Here is an 11,207-nt window from a genome sequence, read left to right on the forward strand (position 1 = left end):
CCCCCCCCTTCATTTAAAGCGGCAATAAAACAAATAAAACCAAAAAATTGCCTAGAATGGCCATTGCCTCTTCGCTATTGGCTTGGGGGATGTCAACCTGCAGTTATTATTGTAGGAGTAACCATGGGTGAAAACTTTCTGAATGCCTTTGTTTTGGCTCAGTGCAGCATATAAATCAAAAATTGTTATGTACAGCTTGCATGTTGTTTACTCTTCAGCATTATCGTAGCTGCATTTTTACAAGCTTAAGCTCAAAACAGACCTTCCGGGGATTTTGGACACCTTCAGGCCCCATCATTTTCATTAACAGGAACTAAATGTTTATATGGACCTGTGAATTGAAAACTGTTCTAGGTCTCATCTGTACCAATGATGTAGAGATAGGTAGGAACTTATCTTATCCTTCAACACCTACCAGTGCAGCAATCGTAATACAGTTGGGGATGAACTATTTTCAAACTGCTGAGGTGTCTGAATTCTGACAGGACTGCCTCAAGGAAGACAATGCAGAACAGTGATTTCTCCCAGGAGAATCTGGGACACTGCCTGTTTAGAGATCTGCAGAGTATCTTTCAGGATAGAGCACAGCCCATTCCAAACAGGGGTTAAAAAACAGTAGCTAGAGAAGCCTCCTTGGTTAGAAAAGACACTGTTCTTCAGGGATGAAAATGTAGCCCTGAGTGTTGATTCCATGTTTTCAGAGCCTCTTTCACCCTTTCGCTGCATTAATCTAAAGCAATGCTGGGAAGACAATTCCTTACTGTTTTCTCTGCTAACTGCAATTTTGCTAAAGACTTTCTACGTCTGTTCTGTAGATGTCTCTTTGACAATAACGATTCTTTCCTACAGCATTTCATCTGTGTACAGAGCTCATAATCTTCCAGGAGGATTTTACTTTCCACATTGTGAAGTACACAGAAATTAAATGCCATCAGAATATTGCGGACTATTCTACAACTCCTCTGTTCGAGTTCCAGTGCAACACCAGTGCATTACGCACATGAATAGTAAGTGGTAAATTTAAGCTCTTTAGACTAGACTGATTCATTTTTACCAGAGTCTTCCTATTATTAAGCAGCTTACTTATGATGATGTTTTTTTTCTTTACACTATTTAAATGTCTAAGTTCTGCCTGATATAGCTGCATAACATACTTAGGGTACGTAAGAGAGATAGAAACTCCTACCGAAAAATGACCTTAAGTGATCAGAAATGAGGATTTGTGAATTAAACCCATACTTTAAATAGCTTTAATAAATTCAGCCACTTTTTTTTTTTTCTAAAAAAGCACAGTAACGCTTTTATATCAAATTTGCCTAAGGACTGCACATCACTGAACCATTGAAATGAAACAGGCTGAAAAAAATGTGGCATTTTCTGGTTCACCTGTTATGTATTTCAAATCTTTTATCCAACATATGTGGAGAATTAGCACTCACTTGCACACAGAAATCATTTCTGTTTAAATATCTGACAGAAAAACTGGAAGAGCAAAGAGTGGCTCCTATTCAGAACCTACAGGAAAAAAAAAAATAAACAACCAAAAAACAAAAACAGAGTTAATTTGCTATTGGAATTCCAACCAGTTGACATTTTTGCCTCAGTTCTTTAGCAACAGGAAATAGTTTCTTCCTGCTGATTTTCTAAAGTTTTTTGGGTTCCTGACTTCTTGTATCAGTGGGCAGCTGTCTGAACAGCTACAGCTCAGTCAACCCTATTAGGCTTCAGCAAGCTGCGTAGTCTCCGAGTTGTTCTTGAGTTTATTCCTACTGTAAATGCAATGGAGCGTTCTGGTTCCTACCATCTCTTACCAGTTCTTCCTGGCTTCCTCTTTTCTATCTTACTTTATCTTATTTCTTCCTTTGTTGTATTACACATTTCTCTATTGCATCCCTGAGCTGTCATGCTAAAAACCTCAGCACTCCTACATAGAAGTTGTTCAAATCTAACTTTCCAGGCGATTACCCTCTGGCTCTGTGAGATACTTTTCTCCCAAACTGTGCTGCAATGACTGTCAGCAATAGATCACTCTGAATATAAAGTACTATTTCTGCTTTCAGCGTTTTACATATGACTTCTTGAAAGGATCTATACACCAAAATAATTAGTGGCAAAGAACTGAAGATCATGACAGCTCTATTAGGAGAGCAATCAATACTTCATTGATAGTCAATAACTACCTTAATAATTATTTTCAGTCAAATCACAATCACACAGTGTGCATGATTTACCTGGGGTATGAATTTATAGCAAAAATTGCAAATACAGCACACGGGGTTAGCAAAGGATGGCTTTAAACAACTTGCAAGCCCTTCAGTGGCACCTGCCATGTTACTCACTGCAAAAGCATCCAGTAAACTGTTAAAACAGCCATATAAATACACCTATGATAGATGCACATCTCAGTTCTCACATGAATTAGCAAATACGTTGATGCCAGTGCTGTACATACATGCTGGTTTAGCTCTTAAAATCTTTCAGAAATCACACGTGAAGAAAGCTTAAGATATCCTAGTAAAACCCTTCATAGCAGAAAAAAAAAAAAAATATCTCCAGAGCTAGCTGGATTAGTGAATTGCTAAACCGACTTTTTTTTTTTTTCAAAAGCAATGAAAGCCACAAAACAGGTGAAATTTAAGAAAAAAAAAAAATTACTGCATTTTACAAATTATAAACAGCCAAAATTACCCAATGTTTAAAGCTCCACTGAAAGCTTAAATCAGATTAGACTGCTAGAGGCTGTAAGGTGCCTTAGCTTTGAACTGAATATGAAGGCAAGGTGGGGTTGTCAGTGGAGTCAAAATAATCCATCATGGGCAGGGCCCATCACACAGTGCTGTTCAGAAACAGGAGAATCAAAGAGCCTACTCTTCATAGACAGAGACCATGTCCAGTGACACTTACTCTTGCTTTCTAAAAGGGAGTCAGTAAATAGTAGATTCCAGCAAACTTCATGAGATATTTCTACTTATTTAATTTCTATCCTTAATTTTTAAATAGTGCCATAATAGGTATCCACAGAAAGACCATCTCTTCCATCTCATTATGATTTCTCTACCCAGCAAAGGTTCTTTGCCACAAAGGAGTAAAGGTGGGAGTAAGTAAAAGTATGCGACAAATATGTCAAGATAGATCAAGCCTAGAATTTTTGTCTCATAAATTGTCACTATACATTTGGTATTCCCTGCATGTTGCAACACATGCTGATGTTAATGAGTTTTACAGGATAAGGTAGAATTGGAAGTGGCTGGCAATGGCATGTGGCTACTATCATACTGTCCGTAAAGGTAAACTTCCTTGACTGGAGCCCTCTAAACCATTATGTTTAACGTAAATCTCAAAGGAAAAAAAGGTCGACATCTTCAAATTGGAATTGCTTGCTTTGCTCTGCAACTGGCAGGATTGCCAGAGAGAGAAACAGAATCAGATCAGGGCAACAGAGAGAGAAATAATTCATGGTAATTCTACCTTCCCCGCTGCTTCATTTCTTAAACTGGCTTTTCACAAAAAATATCCTTCACAAGCACTGCCAAAGAAAGTCTCACTACAAGTGTAAGGACAAAGCAAATCCAGGAAAGAGTGCAAAGGGTTCTTGCACAGCTCTCTACCTTTTATTTGTCTTTTATTTTTTCTCAGAAAAAATTATTCCACTTTATACCCCCTTGTCATTTCCTTGGCAGCTTACATGAGCTCACATTAATTTTACAGATTTTTTCTTTTCTTCATGTTATGTTTTGGGTACTGCTATTGGTTTTACACAGCACTACACATTTTCCAATGGGGAAATCCAGAAAGAAATAATACAAATAAAAACCCAAAGGTTCAAATGTCCTGGGAGCTGTGGTCTAGAAACAGAGGTCCCTCCAAAAGAAGCAGCTTGTGTCTTCACAAATGCAAAAAATGAGGTAGGGGAAGAAAACGGCCACAATTATGATTTGTCCAAACACCCCTAATACAATAAACAAAAGGTGGGACATATTACTCTGATTTCATTCTCAACGTTTATTCAACTGATTCTGAAGAGCATACCTTTTACGAAACTGACATTGTAAAAAGTAATCAAAAAGTTTAAAAACTTAAACAAATTTAGTGTGATTCAGCTTATTTAATACTGTTAAAGGTGCAGAAAAAGACAGGAAAAACACAAGAGACAAAACTGTTGGACCTTGTAGCAAGTAGCTGGTGTGAAGGGGAGGTGGCAGTCACCTGAAAACACAACCTTCTGTCAATCTGCTGGCTTGGATTGTATTTACAGTGTTACCCTGAAAGAAACAAGTATTCATGTTACAGGCAGCCAGCAATCTGGCTGTTTCATTGCTCATACAGAGCGCAGAAGGGTGAATCTGTTTAACAAAGGGTATAAAGCCATCAAGTTCCTGTAGAAGATGAGAGAGTTTTTACACATTGAAATTACTGACTAAAAGGTGTAGGTAGAGTCTGACTTTCACATTTGAAGGGGACACAAGTTGACATGCCAAAAATCTATTTTTACAGACTTCCCAGCTGACACTGAGTGGTGGATGGAGGGAGATGGGAGAAATCCACATGATTTTCTGCCCTTCTCTCCTCCCATCCCACCAAGAGGGATCTGAGACCTTTTTCTGTTTTGTTCCTTTGCACAGGGAAAACCAAACTACAAAGGGAAGCTAAAACACACCACTGCTCGCCCTCACTGAAGTCATCCCATCCCTGCTGTAAATAAAGGAAGCTCATATTCATGCAGCTAAATGTCACAGCCTCAAAGTTTTCCCTTCAATATAAGGATGATTTAAGTAGTGAAGATTCTGTTTTAAGCAAATGTTAACATTGAGGCTTCATGTTAATGAATAAGACTACTATCAGTAGTTTCACCACAATAAAGCAGGGGCTATTTAACAAAACAGGCTCAGACAGGTTGCTTGTAAGACAAAAAGTTCAAATCTTTATGAAGGAAGTAAAATGATGTAACAGCAGGCAGTGCCACAGCTACCTGAAAGGCAGTGGGCACTACTACAGGTTGTACCTGAGGTGGCTTTACCCAGGTCTCCCAGCCATGCTTCTCCTTAAGCTTAACCGAACAACATAAGTCTGTTTTCCTTTGCCCCTTCACTTGATTCAATCACTTCCTGCTCTATGCAACACTTTATGAATAGTGTGTGAAGGAAAAAAATGAAAATTAATCAATCTGGCGAACATGATGCTTGTTTAACAACCTGACAACTCAGAAATGTGGGAGGCTGAAAAGACAGACCAACCCAGACTAGATAGGAACATCGCCCCGTTAACCTAACCTTTCCTTGCTTTGCTATAAATATCATATATACCACAAATACCTCTATTATGTATTTCAAAGTCTTTTCATGCAAATTTTTGAAATTATGAATCAAACAGGGAAAAAAAAAAAAAAAAAAAAAAAAAAACTTAGACAGAGACACCCATGAAAATTAAAAATAAAGGTACAGCACAAAAACCTTATCTTGAAATTTTTGATCCTTAAGACCAGAGCCTCATGATTTCTTGACAAAATGCAGTAATATCCTTGGCAATAGTGCTACCAGGAAGACTTCTATACCAGCCAATATAAAGTCTTCAGCATCTTCACTCCGGCAGCAGACAGCCCCAATCACTGCCACACCCCACATCGCCATAATTTGGAGTAACAACCAAAGATTATATTTACCTCCACATTGTCTTCCTCCAGTGTTTGTTTACATTCCCCCCCCCTTTACATCTTCCTGTGGTCGCTGCTGCAGCTACACGTTATTTGTGGCTAATAGGGAAAGCAAAACGTTTTGTTCACAGCATATACAAACGTAAACAAATACAGCGGCTGGAATTATGGTCGGGTTTCTGTTCCGCACTGACTCATGCTGTTATATCATGCACAGAGTTGATCACCATGGCAATGAGGTGTCAGAAACCATTTCCAAACTTTCGTGAATATTTAAGCATAGGCAGAAAAGTTCAAAACAAAATAGTTTTGTAACAATGTTTTGCTTCTTTTCCAACTCATGAACTGTTACAAACACCATCACGATTTTCTTAGTTGTTCATTAGTCATAATTATTTTCAGATTAATTTTTACAAACAGTTAATATTGTTGTTAATGCACTTCAATTACAGCCACAATGTGGAGTTCAGAACAGTGGGACAAGGTCACATTGCACTAGACACTGAAAAAATATAGAAGAGGAAGATGGTAATGGCCCCAGTAAATTGGCAAGTATTACAAGTTATTAATCAAAAGTGTTATTGGAGAACATCACACATTCAAAAGTGATTTAGTGTAATTGGAACTGGAGGTCACAATTCAGTTCCCCCTCTAAAGAAATGGGGGCTTATTTGCTACACACTGATGGTGTAACAATTCTGTAATTTTAGTCTAAACTTCCATTCAGGAAAAGGGAAAATAATTTTTCACAATTACTACCAAAAGCCAATACAGTAGGTACATAACCATAGTTAAAACCATTTTCTTTAACAGTCTCATAACTAGATTACACAATAGCAAATGAGTTATGATGTCATGAAAACAGCAAAATCACAGCTTTGTAAAGGAGTGGAAAGTGTTTTGATTATGACCCTGTTAATGTCTCCTTTAAAAGGTGTAAGAATTTTTTTTAATTTGTACACATTACAAGTATTAACAGATACAAACTTTCTAATAATAACTTTCCTTCTAATACTAAACCCCAGGATTCTGCCTCTTCCTCACCACAAATTTAAGGCAAATAACATTACCATACTTTCGGTATTTGCCGTTAAAGTAAATGTAAAAAACCCAAAGTGTATGAACTTGCTGCAAAAGATGATATTGTAACCTTTACAAAAGAACTACAAAAGTAAAGAAAGAAAATTAAGTTTCAGCCATCATGTGCTTCTGCATTATTAAATGCATAATCAGTTTCCAAGTCTTCCTGAAAGAAAAATCCAAGTGGTAAATTCAATTTTACTCTGCCTTTTAGCCTGAATCCTTACATTCACTGCATCCAAGTACAGAAGACATCTTCAAGCCAGAATTCCATCCCAAACAAGCCAGCACATTGCCTGAAAGCTGACGTACATCTTTTTATAAAGCTTGCGACGAGCTGCCATCCAAAGTTATTCTGCAGCACTAAAGCCAACAGACGACCAAATTTTCCACCCCACCACAGACTGCCCATCCTTCCTTACTCCCACTTTCATAGTTCTGTAACATTTCAAGCTGCATCTATAACAAGAGGATCCCTTTTCTTCCCTAAGCTCATCCAATAGGTAGAAGTGCCAAGTCAGATACGTCATTGCACCAAGAAATCTGAAGTCTAAATGGATTTTTAGACTTCACATTGATCCAGATGTGTATTTATAGACTCTATACATGATGTGTGGGTGCAGATATATATATTACCCAGACTTTAAACAAATGTCCAGTTTCTTACTGGGCAAGTTTGAAAGCAGCCACATGCACACCAGCACTGTTTTACCCAAGGTGACTTAAGGATATAAATATGACAAGGACTGGAAGGAGATGTAATATTTTTAACTACTATTTTGGAAAGAAACAGATCATCTTTTGGACACTAGATCTTTCTTTCATCTGAGCAAGAAACAGAGACCTTTAAAACTAAAGCAGATGGAGAACAACTGCTCAGAGTTTAAAAGTTGATTATGCTAATCAAGAAAAGTCCCAAACCATATTGCCCCTTCCTACAGGTATTGCCACATTGGCATGGAAGCCACCAGTGTGTAATGTCCCAGGTTGCTCCCAGCTACAAAGTCCCAATGTCCCAGGTCTCACGAGGACATTTTGAGGGCAGGAGCATTCCAAGCTACATCTTTTTCAATACACAGCACTGTAAAACAGCACAGGCAAAGCTCTATAACAAGTTGCTCTAGTTAATCTTAATTTCAGGTCTAAATTTGTTTTGTGCCATAATCTGCATTAATGTGCAGGGGTTCAGGTCCAGAAAATGCCAGTTATAAAGGCAGTATTTGTCTCATGAGAAAAAGAGCAGAAAAATTCTTTAAATAATAACATTTGATCGTTTTTAGATCAAGCTTTATTCCAGTAAAAGTTTACTTCTATCAGAAGTTTTTTAACTGCTTCTCTGTTGCCTACATTAACTCTTGACAAGATAATTGTTGGCAAGACACGAGCAAGCAGAAAACAAGGCATCAGACAGACAACGTATTCCTTACCAAATTAAATCAGTGTCTCTTTTCAGCTTGGTTTGTCTAGAGGAAAACAACAACTAGAAATTAAGGACAATACAGCTCATTTCGGCCAGGATGCTTGGATACATTCTTAATTATTTTTGAAGAGGGAGGGGGGACACATGCACATACTCCATCCCCCTCTTCCCCATATCAATGTATCAACTGTTTGTGAGCATTTTTATACTTCTATTTTGTTTATTTTAGTCCAGATATTAGCGATAATAATAAATGTTTATAAAATTCAGATCCATTATGAACTGACTACAAAATTACTTGAACAAATGCAAAGTCATTAAGAGACACAATCTGTTTCTTTCTCCAGGACATGAAAATTTATTTTCCCATCTCTTAGTTAATATAATCTATTCTTTTGCTCTTCTGAAAATTGAAGCTTCAGCTCTAGGTTATTTATTAACAGGAGAAACAAATTTTGAAAGGGTAATTTTCCCTACAGAAAATCAAACTCTGAACAATTTGAAGCACTTACTACTATAAAATCTTCATATTTTGAAAATAATCTTTGCTCAAAACTCAGGGTTTTTTTGCGTATTTCATAGACCATAATTAAGTAATTGCAAATTTAATCTCTTACTTTTTTGAAACATGGAGGTTGATTTTCATTAATTTCAAATTCTGCGTTTGAATGCTTAAATTAACATATAAAAGATTTTTTTCCGGAGGGACACATATCACTAAGCTGTGTATGAAGTCAGATACAGCAGCTTAATGCTTTCCAATGTTTGACAGAGGTGCATATCAAAGGATCTCATTCCATCTAAAGAAAACAGCCAGTTCCCACAGACTGTAATCGATATTTGGACATTCTCACAACTTATATTTTTACAAATTAAATATGCAGTTAGAGATGGATGACAGTGTCACTGCTCTCACTTACATGCCAACTGCTTCAGATACTCTTAAGTTAAAAGCATTCAGTGTTCAAGACAGACTTTGGATCTCAGATGAGAAAGTAATTCCAGAGGGAGACAGAGTTGGTCAGGTGTTTTTCTTTTTTCTCCTCTATTTTTTCTTTCTTTTTCTTTCTACCCCTCTTCTTGTAAGTTTATAGAAACTCTAAGTAATATCCTTCATATCACTTTAAAGACAGTAGTTTGTGGGCATTATATGACATTTAGAGGAAATGGGTCTCTTTCTGTCCAATAAATACAATCTTTATTTTTTCAGGACATTTTTGATCAGGACTTGGCAATAAGCATTTAAAAAATGTGCATCTCAGCCATCTTTGTTTGACATATAAAGCTGAGCAAATGATTCAAAATTGCTGTGATCTTATGCTCAACTAATATATTTGCAAATGCTCTAAAATTTAATGTGAATATCTAGGTTAACCCAAACAGTTTTCTTTAGTCAAGTTACTTACTTCAGCTAGGACTTAAGTACTCAGCAATTTGAGTATATGACTGGTCATGGGAGTAACATGGAATTGTTTGGGCAGCTTGACTGGATGAGCTTCTGTTGTCCTTCACAGGAGGGGTGATTTTGGGAACAGCAAATAAGGACAACTGCAAGGAGGGTGAAGGCAGCAAGATTCTTGTGTCTCTTTTACAAAATATATTCTGACCTTCAATATTCCACATCTATTTTCACTTTCAGAATAAAGTTGAAGTTAACAGGAACAACTGTATAAGAAAAAAATATCGATACTGTTTTGATCCTTTCACTCTTAAGAGTTATGGATTTTCTTGGTCTGCATCTATTGCCCCAAATCCTTTTAAATACAGAATATGTGAAGCTAAATTTTTGAGCAGACATACTACCAAAAAAAAAAGCTACCTGAAAACCCATTCCCTGAGTATAATTCAGAGAAAGCATTTCTTGCAAAGGAATTCAGCTGTGAAATCTTACAACAGGTCTTACAAGTTTGACTTCATTATGGCAGATTTCAAAGTCATACTTGGAAGAGCAAGCAATTAAAATAGGTCAGCATCGCTGTGGGAGAAGACACAACAGCAATGTCCAGTCTGCAGTGGTTCAGCATCTTGAGCAAAATCCTGTATCACCATCAGCTCAGAGACAGACATGGAATTAAGAGAGTAGTTCACAGCAGGTACAGATCGGGGTGTTCAGAATGCTATTCTGTACCCGCGGCTGGCTACCATTCATGCTAGCCCTGAATTGCTAACATTCGTAAACAAGAGCCTTTGCCGGTTAGAAATGTGGTAAAGCATTCTTAATGTGACACCTTGTCCAGCATCCCAGTAGCTAACCAGTTATAACACCTCACAGGTCAGAACACTGCATCCAGCCCCTCCCCTCCTGTTTCTCACTCCAAGTGAAACCCTCAAAATCCTCTGTTAAATGTGCACATCGTTTCCCTTTCAACTAGACCCGTCACTGAAAAAAAAAAAATAAATCACATCCTGAACATACACTGTTTGGACCTATGGTTTTGGCCATGCTTAAATCTTAAATCTAATTTCTACATCTGGATATATTTTGTATGGGCATTAAGGCAGGGACAATCACCCTCTTTTCTCTAGAGCTTCCAAAGCCATTCTTATAAACTCCTTAAGTGTCAAAAATGAAATAGGAGTGTAGTTAAATCACCATAGGATCATTTTATTTATGTTCCCTCTTTTGCACATCTTAAACTTTTCAGACATTTATCTTTCAAATCTAGATTGGCTGTTGTTTCTTTATACATTCATTACAAGCTCTTTATCAAAGGAAAAAATCATCAATAATTTGTCCTTCTTTTTACATATATACCAATTTTGGATTTCACAGATTTTCTGCAGGAACCTTAAGGCAACTTCTTCTGGGAGGCGAAACCATAAAAGATTCTACCCTTAATTTTTGCTGTGTTTAGGTCTTGCAGTTCAGGATAACTTTTACACTGGGCACTGTAGAAGCACAGAACAGACTGGTTTCTGACAGGTTTACATGGTTGAAACAAGTAAATGAATGTGAACACACTTGTGACTTAACAATTCATGACCTGTAAACTTTTTGTAAATGGCTCTCATTTTTCTATTAAATATTTTTCTCTTTTTTCTCCATTTGTTACTATT

General features: G+C 37.1%; 1 long non-coding RNA gene across 1 annotated transcript in view; it reads right to left on the minus strand.

The window, feature by feature from the left end:
• The window catches only part of LOC113482444, a 17,516-nt gene extending 11,777 nt beyond the window's left edge, over positions 1-5,739 (minus strand). Inside the window, exon 1 of the long non-coding RNA XR_003398849.1 lies at positions 5,660-5,739. This is a non-coding gene — a long non-coding RNA (uncharacterized LOC113482444). The remainder of the gene's footprint in view (positions 1-5,659) is intronic.
• Between the last annotated feature and the right edge of the window lie 5,468 nt (positions 5,740-11,207).

The sequence above is a fragment of the Athene cunicularia genome (assembly GCF_003259725.1).
Source record: "Athene cunicularia isolate RWA chromosome 7 unlocalized genomic scaffold, athCun1 chr7_part1, whole genome shotgun sequence".
NCBI lineage: Eukaryota > Metazoa > Chordata > Aves > Strigiformes > Strigidae > Athene > Athene cunicularia.